This window comes from Typopeltis vanoorti, chromosome 13 (genome assembly GCF_054136105.1).
Source record: "Typopeltis vanoorti isolate ZY-2024b chromosome 13, IOZ_Tvanoo_1.0, whole genome shotgun sequence".
Classification (NCBI taxonomy): Eukaryota; Metazoa; Arthropoda; class Arachnida; order Uropygi; family Thelyphonidae; genus Typopeltis; species Typopeltis vanoorti.
This window is the reverse complement of record NC_143561.1, coordinates 128,023,847-128,036,823: the sequence shown is the minus strand read 5'-3', so window position 1 is coordinate 128,036,823 and position 12,977 is coordinate 128,023,847.

Here is a 12,977-nt window from a genome sequence, read left to right as displayed (position 1 = left end):
AATTCTACCTTTATGCAAGTTCAGCTCGTAGTTGCTGTCGCATAAAACTGGTTTAAAACAAAGTGGCCTTTGCTAAGCGATCGAATAGCAGTTAATACGAAGCGGAAGACAAATTGTAATGTCCAAGTGCGATGAGTCGGAAATGCAGTCACATTCATGTAGGTGGGACACCTACATGAATGTCGTTGGCAGTTTAAGTTAGATAATCCGGGAGGATTATCTAACTTAAACTGCGAAGGATTATCTAACTCACCGGATTTAATCATCTGGTGACCTCACACCGGATGATTAAATCCTTCACTGCGTAAAACTTTCGCCAAGTATGGCGGGATATGGATTCATAGCGAGTTAAACGAAGCCGCCAGCTGCTTGGGTCATCCAGGGCGACCAACTAGAATTATAACGCCTACTTCTCGAGCGAGTATTTCAAGATGTGTTTGTGCATCTGCAACGTGCTAAATTACACGTTCAGCACAATGTTGTGGAAGGGTCCTCTGCTGTTATTTCCTCGTTGTACGTGTGATGTAAATTGAGAAGAAAACAACTGCATTAACGGCACTAGCCGACAGTTCAATATAAAATGAAATCAGAATGAAACAAACATTGACTGCACCTTTAACCCCAGTCAATCAGAACAAACGTGCAATCCACAGATCTAAGAGATGATCAAATCCCTGAAAGCAAAACAATTCAGACTCGATGCTTTCCCAAAATACACACTTAAAAAATTCTCGTGTTGGTTTTTTTTTCTCTCGTATACAGACAGATCCAGGGAACACACTTAAATAAAACCAAGGATTACGTAGATGCAGATGGAGTGTCCGTGCGGTTAGCCCAGTGGCTATGCACTTCGCAACCCTATGCCTGGGGAAGGAGTGTCCTGGGTTCGATTCCTGTCGACGACGTGAGGAGCTCAAGGATCTTCCTCAGCCATAGCCAAGTTACTCGGTCTTGGGCGTGGACAGCAGGGTTTTTCTCCCCAGTTTACCTGGAGTTTTTCCTCCCGCAAGCAGGCAAACTGGCCCGTGAACACACAGTTGCAGCCATAAGAAATAGCGGGAGGCATAGGGCTAGCCACCTTATCCTCGGGACGAGTACTGCGTAGAAGGGCTAAAGATGGCTCTGTAACAGGCCACTAGGTCTAATACGTAGTAGGGAGAAGAATGTGGTGGAGTGTCCTTCCACGATGAGTCTCTGGAAGTATCGCGTAATGATGATGATAATACTCCTACATGTAGTTCGTCTTTTATCTGCTGAAGTCGAGTGGTTTTCTCTTTCCAGGAAAGATAAAGAAAAATCTAAATGTCATAATACTTTTGTTAATAAACAGAATTTGTCCTTCTCAGGGTTGAAAAGGGCAAAAAATCGAATGCCAAGAGGAGGGGAAAAGTTTTTCTTGGGAGTCGGAATCTGTGCTTTCCAAATCAACGAAGATGCGTCTTGCCGAAAACACCACAGTCACACCGATATTTTATGAAACACGCAGATGCTTTCTTATTCAAAACAAATCCGGTTTCTTTTTTGATATTGAATATCAGCACCATCTCTCCGCCTGTCCGAACGTCATCCTATTTTTCAACGGGACTCCGCCCTCTCCTCTTAAAGGATCAATCCATGCTCTCCCTTCCTGCAGTATTAAGCAACACGTTATCTTAGAAGCATTTTCTTGCTGATTTAAAAATGCACGTGTAGTGCGCCTCCCCCCTATAATGGCAATGCAATCAGTAGAACGACATAATTTTGGATGGTGAGGGTTGTGTGTGCCGCAGTGCAAACCTTCGGTCATAATTCACGTAGCGAAGAGGAGGCGTGTGGTGACAGAAGTGTCGAAATGATGTTATCTTCGGTTCGGACACAAAAAAGAGCGGGGCCTTACTCGATTAATTCAAAGTTAATAAACCCTCCCCCCAAATAAAAGTTTAAAAAATTAACTGTAAAGCCACATGCACGAAATGAGCTGTCATGTTTATCATTCTGGTTTGTCAACTTAAAATGCACTTTTTTAATTCGTTCTTTTCGCTTTTAACCGATAAAAAGTCGCCAACTTGGCTGTGTTGTGTTTCACAAATTCTCTTTCTGCAATAACTCAACATTAAAATTCTCTTTTGTGAAAATTCATTGAAACACTACTCTGAATTCACGTTTGCAAATCAGATCGGAACGGACAGCGTTTAATAGAAAAAAAAATGCTTTGGGTATGTTGCACCGATGTTCTGAATATGTGATCTGAAGCATTTCGTTAAAGCACCTTTCGTCGCTGTTTCCTACCAAGAAATAGAAAACTCCGTAGAACAGGTCGGGGTCGTTAATTTCGAGGTGATCTCCAATGTTTAAAGAGAAGAGACTCGAACCGCTCAAAAAATCGCAGATTCATGTGTGATGCGAACTGGGCTCTGTTAACCGTGTGCAAATTTCCCCTCCTCTCTCCCTCCCTCTCTCTCTCTCTCTCTCTCTCTCTCTCTCTCTTTTGCGGAGTAAAGCTAGTTTCCGGTAAGCATAAAAACCCGTCACCTCCGCAAGATCGGCTGAGGCACCCTCAGTGACCAAATCGCGTGGTCTTCGCGCTACAGAATTACTGTTACTTGTCCACCTATCCGAGAGCGATTGCGTAGGAAGCATTGACAGACTTTACGTTGAGACTTCGAAGAATCGTCAAAAAAGTGACATTTCCGTTACATTTGCAGTATTTGTAATCTAGCTACGGAAACTTGAACGAATGAAGTACATTCTAAACTCAGAAACCCAAGCGGCAAATTTCGTTCTTAGAAACCAGCGGGCATTTGGAATTGTTCTGATTACTCTGACGCCATAAACATACCGACTGGCACGCGCCTCTTCCACCTCTGCCCAGTTCTGATTGCAAAAACAGTGGTATCGAGAAATTAAGCAAGAGGTGTGTGGGTGTGGGTGTGATCAACCACACACAACAGGGTTAATGTACAAAAAGAATTCGATAAGAAATAATGAGACTGCTGCAGCGTCACTACATCTCTTAAAACAGAAAAGATCATCCGGACCACTTCTGTGAACAAATCGTCGAAATCCTGATCATTCAGAACCTTACATATGAGCGTAATACTGAAGCATACGTAGGTATAAGAATATATGTTGTACGTCTAAAGTTTATGCATATAGTGAAGTATAAATTTATACACGCATGTATTTAGGTGGGATATCACCATCCTCCTTATTGGAGGCCTGAAGTGGCTAGAAAAAGTTCAATGTTTTGTCTCTAGAGCCAGGTTTCTGCAGTATCTAACCTTTATCCCATCCACAGAACTAATACACGATATTTCGTGGACGAGATTCCCATAAATAAGACAAGAAACGAAATGCACATAAATCAAAGTGAGTTGTTAAGAGTAACCAAGTCCGCAAAGGAAATCAAAGCGAGCACCTTATGTTTGTTGTTGTATGTTTATTATTGCAAGGGGAAGAAAAGACGAGACAGATTTCGAAAAAACCTGCTAGCTCTGTCTAAACACAGAGCAAACGAGTTAAAGTCCAGTACTCAGTTGAATATTATCCGCAGTGAATTTCTCTTTGATGTATGTATTCAATAAGCCTTCCAAATCTAATTGATAAATTAAAAAAACAACGTCATTTGAATTATGAGAAAAGCGGCCCAAAAAGTCGTGCCCCCCCCCACTTCACCTTTATAGGGCTCATCGTTCAATCTGTTTTGACCAGTGATTTGTGGACGCTTTTGTTTCGTTCGACTAAAAATATCTCCTGTGTAAATCGAGAGCTAATAAGTACTGAAGTATTTGGTCAACTGCAATTCGGAAGGAGGAACCATCTTTCTTCTGCGCCGATTGTATTCGAACTTTCGTTCCCCATAGCTTTTCTAGATCCATCTGTCCATCCAGTGGCGATGCCTCGCACACGTCCCAACAATACGATGAGCAGTTCAGCGGCTTCCTGGCTCACCACTGACATCTGAAGACATCGGATACTCGAGTATCTTACCCTTACTTTCGCCGTGTCTGCGGTTAAAAAGGGATGGAGCAAATCAGACCACGATTTCGGTTCGTGTACCTCAGAATTGCATCTAATCTTTGAGTGTTTCTTCGTCGTTGCTTTATGACCTTTTGTGACATCCAATTCTTCAAGTAATCTATGAAGAATGAACGGCATTAGAGAACTCAAATTGAGATCTTTTATGGGCCGAATGTGCGCTTATAAATTGACACGATTTCTTGTGCCACTTGAATTTGTAAAAAGGCTTAGATTATCTCGAGGACATTCCATGTTTATTACTTACCTTCCTAGCGAATATATCAGCATGAAACGATACGAAATTATCCCTAATTAACATGACAATAGATTATAATTCAATACAGGCAAATTGAGTTAGTTCTGTAATTTGATGCTGATAAGTAATTATGTATCTTTTTTCGGCCTGAGTTCTGTATAACGTTTCAGTCTCTTGAAGTAAAAAAATAGCATGATGCCCCTGTCTGCTGTTAATCGATTCTACAGTCGGCATCATCCTACTTGATCGGAGGAAGATCCGTTGATACCCTGTTGCAACGAACTGACGAATATCTGGCTCAAGAGGGCATTCTTGCACCTTGCAGTCTGTTCGGAAAAGCTTTTCACTCCTTGTGACTATTTTTAGAAAAAAAACTAAAATGAATTCAAATTAAATGAACCACTGGGAGAGAGGTCTTCGGCTGGCAAACGAAGAGTAATGAAGGAGAAGATTCGCGGCTTCCGTGGAAGAAAAATTGGACAGTTCAAGGACTTGACGAATACCACGCGGCACAATTGCGTCTGAGGGTGGTTTATCGGGCTGAAGGCCTGTTCTTTTCGACTGCAGTTAATCTCCTTAGAATTATTGGTCATTTTTATGTGATGATGATAAACCCTCTGACAAGTCGAATTCAATTTGTTTCGCCCAACGCATTTGTTGGATGATTAACAACCCACGAATTGCATTTGTTAGTTGACTTCTGCATTTCACTTTGTAAACACAAATGTTATAAATCTCGCTGTGTAATAATAATAAAAAACAACAACAACAGAATTTTAGCACAGAAAATATTAAACATATAGTTTAAGTTTGTTGGGATCAATCAAGGTTTGTATTTCTTGAACGACACCAACTTCTTTGTCCTTCAAGTAAAGTGAAAAGAAACTAAAAATTACATTTTTTGCACTTAAGCGGGCCTGCTTGGCAGAATGGTTTGCATATCCGCTCTCCAGTCAACGGGCTGTGGGTTCGAATCCCATCGTGGGCAGGGATATTTGTGATTGTCTTTAGGTGGCAAATGAATTTTATCGCCCGGTGTGACACCCACCTCCTCGCTTATTGGAGGACTGAAGTGGCTTGAAAAAGTTCGTTGAAATATCTTTCTATTCATTTCTGAGCAGGAACGCCAACATCTTAAAAGACTCGTCCTGGGAAAAGAGAAATAATTGGGATTGAGAACTGGCCGAGTGGAGATTGCATCCGATCTTCGACCAATGGGCAGCCGCTCGAACCCGCTATGATAGGAGATGAATTTCGTTCTCAGTTTGTGACAGCAAAATCCTGCTCACTGGAGGCTTGAAGTAGCTCTAGTGCGGGATTTCCAGGTTAAGTAAAAATAATAAATAAAAAATAGCTTCACCCATCCAAATGAATACACGTTACAACCCTTCGTGTGGGGGTATCGCCTTAAATTAACCCTAAACAAACGGAACTTACCACTAATAGCGGACATCTCACGCTGCCTTCCGTAGAGGATCTCCAGCTACTGTTCAGGATTTTGCTATTTTGGTGAGGAAATTCCGGTCCTTCAACCAAGCAAATTGGTCGAACACGAGCGTGTCGACGGCTTCTGCTCTCACACCGATTTCCTATTTTGCGATATGCAAGCTCAGTTGCTTCTGCCCAGATTCAAGTTCCTTTTGTCTTCTGCGCGTTTCACACACGAAGGGAAAAATGCGTTAAGTTATGAGATTCGTATCTGTGGGGAAGGAGCAATAAGAGTATTCCCACTCCCTCCCCAAGGAATATAACAGCACATCAATTACGGAACTGAGTGATCTTTTTCTTAATATTGAAAGTTTGTTTGCCAAATTCTCCTTCGATTTTTCTCGATGAATGTATCGCAGAAAAGAGGAGGGTTCTCTATTTTGTTGTGGAATCGTACTTGGACAATGTCGAGTCTCAATGAAACGCGAGTTTTTGTGCTTAAATTTTCATTTGCAGCGTCGACTGGCTTTCGCATCGGTGCCAGCGAAATCTAAGAAACAGACATCAACACGTGGGGTATATCTACCCTGGATGAAATGAATGTATAAGAACTTCGAATTCATTTAAACATGAAAAAATTACGGCCATTTACGTATAAAACCAAGAGCGCCAGCCCTTGAAAACCCACTTGTACAACATCGCTGAAGTACACGTGAACTTGAATCACCCAGTAGATTTCGGGAGGATTCTTTCTCGTTGGGGGCACATTTCTGTCCCCTTATATCCTTCAATAAGGGATATAAGGGGACAGCAGTGAAAACCTTAGCGTACATGACCTACTCCACGGCATTTTGCTTAATTTCCTTTGCAGGAATCAATCCCGCGAAAAATGTCGCAGGATTGATTCCTGCTTCCACTCTCCAAAACGAGCATTCACGCGCACCAATTACAAAATTTCCGTTCGCACTCGCCATGCAGTCTGAAGTTGCCGGATGAGATGGTTCTCGTCGCATCGTGATTTCCGGTGTACTAGTTGCGGAAGCGTTTCGCTACGAGGGATGATGAGGAGGAGGATGAGTTCAGCAACGAAACACTTGCGTTTGTACGATGAAACCGGAGCAAATTCGTTTACGCAGCAAACCTACACGCCTTTCTCTTTGTGTCCCCCCCCCCCTCGAAAACGGGACTGAACACCGTTGTTTACCAAGCGTATTCATCCACCTTCTATGTTTGTTGTGCGAAAACATTTTTCGCTTGTCGGTGGTCTTGATGAACGTACGAAGAAATCGAGCTAAATAATCGTATTTCGCACTGTGCTTATTAAACTAAAGTGACCCCTGTGTACGAACGATGCTGATTTAGCATTTCGCAGTGAACTGTCTGAAGGAAGATCCGTTTTATGCACTGCTTTTCCTTCTGAACCGAATCGAGATCTTCGAAAGCGTCCTTTTTAAGGCGGTGTCTTCTAGATGTGCAGCGTTCAGAAATCGAAGAACATCAGCTGCGCACTACGAGGCCGAAGTCTTCCGCTTTATATTCAGATCATGCTTTTACTGATTCGACATTTCGCATTTCAAAACTTGTTTAAATAGAAATGGTTTTCATCAACCGGAAACTAAAAGAGGATCTCCTAACACTCCCTCGTGTAAAGATTCAATTAACGATTAAATACCCGCTTACTTTTCCCGCTTCTTAAATCATTATTATCTCCGTTTATTAACAAGCCAGCGCGGAATATGTAAAACTGCGACGAACATGTAAAAAATGAACTGTTTTCAAGGCCCTTTTCATCCACCAGATGTTTCGGAGCGAAGCTTCGTGGCCGCCAAAGGTCATCTTATCGACCGGTTATACTGGTAGGCAAAGGTAGGTTGAACGTGCATTCTAAACAGTCACGTGCATTACAAAACGGCGTTTACCGAGGGACATAAATTCGGGCATCACGTGATGCTCATTGACCAGCATTTCAAGCAGAAGCGAAACCAACTTGGGGTGGTGACGCGATTAATGCGTTTCTTTTGGAATCGCGTGCAATACGACAGAGTTTAGTGACTCCGTTTGAGCGCATCTTGTGTCAAAAATCATTTCCTGCGAGGAAATTTGATTTTTATAAAATGCCATCTTCAAGCTGAATTGGTTTACGGAACGAAGTGCAAAACACGAAATGGGGGGGGGGGGGAAGAGAGGCTCCGTTTAATCGGTGTTTAAAAATTTAGGAAATTTGAAAACCTTAGTCCATACGAGCCTCCGTAGCTCAGTGGGTATAGACGAAGCTCTTTGGTTGGAAAGACCTGAGTTCGATTTCCGTCAGTAAGTGAAGAACCTTTATCTGGTATCTTACTAAAGGTGAGTTAACCGGTCGCATACGGAGGTGGAGGGTTTTTTAATCCCTCAAAACAGACAAACCAGTCCCGTGAACAAACACGGCTATAGTCATAAATATAGTGCGGCAGGCAACGGGAAACCGCCTTGCTCGTAATCACCTCCCTAGTATGGTAGCCCCACCAGTCGTACGTCTGAGGGCGATAGCATAAAGCCCATACATTTCGTACTGGGAGTTTTCTGTTGCCAACATGTTAACATTCGACTAAAGCGCTGTGAACGAATAAAATTCACAAATTTGTGCAGAGATTGGAATTTTCAGAGACAAATTCAATATTGTTTTGCAAAGAACTTTATTTATGTAGCGGATATTTTATGATTATTACTGATGTCTTTCTGCTTGTTTATGAAGCGGGATTGAGGGGTTCAGTGTTGTTCGGAGGGTCCGAATTGTGGATTCAACAATTATTCCTTGTCAGCCACAGCGTTAAACGCAGAGGGCGTTTTTCAGAATGGGCAAAACAATGAACTGAGCACGCCATCTTCTCCCTAAAAATCCGCTCGAATCCAAATTCTTTTAAAACACTCAATCCCATGCTGACAGAAGACCTCTCAAGTCATCGATGGCACTTAAATATTCAGACCATAAAGTTATCTTCGCAACTAGCCATAAATCTGCAAAATCGCCCGATTTCACACCAGCCGACGTTTTTCAGCGAAGTAACTTTGTTGACAGTATTCTTGCCAATGGCTTTAATACTACCATCCGGAATCCAGAGGGTTGGGAGTCACGGGGGATTGCTCCCGATAACCTAATTAGGCTTAGCTAATAAATTGCACTTCTCAACAGATTTTCTAATTAGTCTTAATGTTTCCGTTTTAGTTTTTTCCATACTGGAGGAAGAGGGGGGGGGTGATATAAAGTTATATAAAGATTAGGGGCATTCTGCATATTTAAGGAGCGAGTGTCATATTAACTGTCACCACCCTGTTACGAGAGGATATACGAGTAGTAAGTCACGTTGACCTTTCTTTGTATTATGAAATAAGTTTGAGTAAAGCGAAGCAGACCGACAGCGGTTACGAAATATTCGATGTTTTCTATATTTCTAGTGTTATTCACGATCCCGCTGTTCCGTTATAGTTCTGATTAAACTTTGAAGTAAATATTATTTCCAAAATATACGGTGCACTTTCTTCTTTTGTCATTCAATTGCGAATTTCCATATCCATTCCCCTCCCCCCTCCCTAGTTTCTTTATGACGAACCCTTCCGGATCTCTACTGTTGCAACATGATTCTCTCTCCCACCCACTCAAGTTTTCCGAAACTGCGTTTAAATTCCCTCACTTAAACGCATCGCAAATTCCCAAGGCCAGGCCAGTGACTGTTTCTTTTCCAGACTCTTCACCGCATATTTCATTCTCCATCGGCCGCTGTTAAATGTGGCGCACATTTTGTAAGTTCGTGTTTCAGTTGGAAACCTTAGACAGGCGAGTTGACGTTTGCGACTTCACAAAAGAACGATCGTACTTGCTGAAGGGCAGCGCCGATTCTTGCTTTTTTATCGATTTGCTTTCGCTTCAGAAAAAAAAATTAAAAAAATGTCCGTAGCCATGGAAACAATCTAAAGTTAAGGTACCTGTCAGGAGCCATTTCACCGGAAGTTATCGAGTCTCCTGAGCAACACCGTGGTTCGCAGTGTATCGAATGACCAAAAATCCTCTCGGGAAGATTTCTGACGACCTCCTACTCGAGATCGTGTTTGAACGGCTTAGTTCGAAACAATCCAAAGTCAGAAAAACGTTTTAATTAAACTGGCGGGAATTGTTTTGTGCAAGTAAAAACGCCCCTCGCTGAGCACTTCGTTACTTTCGAACTAACACGCCGACTCTTGTTACAGGGAATTGCTCAGATTACATGCTAAATCCCATAATCCTAGATGGAGTTTCCACCTTTGCTTAGCGTTGGGGAGGGGTGGAGGACTTGCTTATTCCTGGGAGCGGTAGCACCGCTACCAGGGAGGAGACTAAGAGAACCAGCCTGGTCTTTCGTGTTGGGGGTTGAGCAATTAGATGTATTAATAGACATCGACCCAAGCCTTGGAATAACAATTCCGAATAGGATCGTGGAACGGGAGAAGGAACTGACCCACGAATTAGACGAAATAGAAGCAATTGCAAAAGTGGATTGGATAGGAGGAACGTAATTTTGAAGAAAGACAACCCCCCTTACTGCTTTGTGGTGGAAACAACTCCGAGAAGCACAAAATTGTTTCATTATTAGGAGAAAACAATTCACCTTGAAGCTTCGCTGAAAAATTTAAGCAAACTCAAATTAAAAGCAAAATGGTTCAAGACGACTTTCTTAATGCACCCACAAGAAGAGGAAGTAAAAGATGAATTCTGCGAAAGACATAGAACTAATCTTCTGGCATTGATCCTCAAAAGGTACCGCCTAAGGATTATCCGATTAGGAGATTTCAATGCAAAAGTCGAAAAGAAAGCAAAATACGAACTGCGGACTTCATCGAGAAAGATTTGATCCACAAAGAAAATTAGTTTGTAAACGAAGAGTCGGTTTGCTGTCGAATCCTGTTCCAGGACGCGAAGAATCTTGAACGGAGCGTTTCGGTGGTGGCAGCGGTCCATCCGGCAATCAGAAAAACCAGCAGGAGAACGACGGACACACGAGAATATGTGGTCACCTATGACACCGTCCCCCTTATACGAAACGGAAAATATTTTTGAGTGCACGTGAATGAAGAGAGATTTTTTATTAGCGAAAAGTGAATAAAACGGAGGTGGAACGAAAATCTGAGAAGACGGAATTAAAATACGGGGGGGGGGCTCCCATCCTTCCCTGTGTTCGTAATGAGTTTAATTCCTGCGAAACGCCTTCCTTTCATATCGTTGCAGTCGTCTTAACTGAGAACTCCGTTCTGAACCCTTTTTTCCATTTCAGGTGCCCCGCATATTAGCAGAGATGCTTTTGCACTGGACACACCCTGTCGGCTTACTTTTACGGGATTGAAACATCGCCATGACTGACTGAAATGCTGCCTGACAAGTGGGTGGGTGGGTGGCGAATAATCACCAGAAAAGTTGCTGCACCGGTCAGGGAAATGCGTACTCGGCGATGGCGTGGTTACGTTTTCATAGCACACCGACAAGTGCGTTGAATACTTCTTACTTCCTTGCGCTGAACACAATCAAAATTTAAAATAATTAATGCATTTATACATTCGCACTTGTGTTTTATTTGAACCTAAATTTAAGCTGCAGTTCTTTCAGTAACTTTCACTTCTTCCTTCAGTAAAAAACAAAAGCCCACATCCCTCTCTCTCTCTCTCTCTCTCTCTCTGCTTTGTCTAATTAGACTAGTAAACCAAGAACTAATTGGCGTGCTGCACTAATTATCTCTCGCTCATTATGCAACCGACCAATTTGTTCCCATACTAAACACCCTCGACAATGAAGTTCGTTGTCATAGCAACGTTGATTCGATATAATTAGAGTAACACGTTCGTTCCTTTCGAGTTCGCATGACGTCGCTCGAACTTCAAAAGAAACGCTCGAACGAAAGGAGCTCTCAAATCGCTCGCTTGGCCAAAAATGAACAGAAATAAACTTCCTGCGTCGAATTCTAAATTTCTGCTCATCAAAGCCACTACCGAATAGCAGCGCTAATTCTCTATGGGTAGATTCGAAGGAAATTCGAATCTACCACAGTTGTGGAGTCGATTGTTCAGGTAGACTTGAAAAGTAATCGTATGGAACATCCCAGCGCACTGTTAAATACCACGAAGTTCTGTTGCCGTACTTCAGAAGTGAAATCAACATAAAGAAGCGCCTTGTTTAATTGGCCTTTTCTCTACCCGCGTCACAAAATGCTTCCGCATCTGAAGAACACCGGAAATCATAATGAGATGGCAGCGAGAAACAAGTCATCGATGCGACATCTTCAGATTGCAGACGAGAAACTGTAATTTATGTGTGTGTGTGTGTGTGAGAGAGAGAGAGAGAGAGAGAGAGAGAGAGATAATTATGCGATTGATTAAAGTGCTAATTGTGCACTTGGGGCAACAAAGTCATGGGAGGCATTCCGTCCGTGAGATGATCATTAACAACACCAGTGGGTGAATTCGCTTTTAGTCTTAAACAAAAAATTCCCATTTTTATTCTTTATAAAAGTGCATCTTCCAGTTGGGAAAATCCTGACTGCAGCTGCTTGAACCTGTTCAAACTAAATACGGATTGTGGCTTCTTTATAAATCATTGTGGCATCTGATTTTGCGAATAACATCGTCATTTACTGGACCAAATTTTTTCTCAGGATTTTCCTTTCCAAAATTGAAATCAGAGGCTCCACTTTCGCTGAAATTATCGAAGTTTCGCATCCTTGAGAATCAAATGGAAGATTCGTGGATTTAAATATTTGTAACTCGATTTTCCAACGAATCCCCCTTCGATCTGAGTGCAGATGAGACGGAATGAAAGGCCGATTACCCTTCTGTATTCGATTCTGCAGTTCTCATTTAGTTGCAACCGCGGTTCCAAATAGCAGCTCAGCTGCTTTGCTTCCTCAAAACTTGGGGCATTCGGTTAATGATGAGTGCAAGACTAAATCTTTTTTGTTGTTTCTAAATGTTTTTTATGCTTTGCGTTTGCTTTATTTATTAGCCCACCCTCCGTATCTCCTGACAACGCTCTGAAGATTTTTTTTATGGAAAATATGAATTCAGCCGCAGACAAGAAAAATGTGTTAAATAGTTTGCCTCGAGGTGCGGAAATACTTCCTTGGCGATCTGTTGTGGATTAAATACTTTTTTGACGCAAATCCCATTCCACAAAAGGTTGAGGAATCATGACACAAGACGGTATTGTCGTAGATGAAATAATTCCGTAGACGCCGACACGGGACACTTTTTAACTCGACCTGTGTGCACGACGAGGAAATAGTGCACCCCCAGA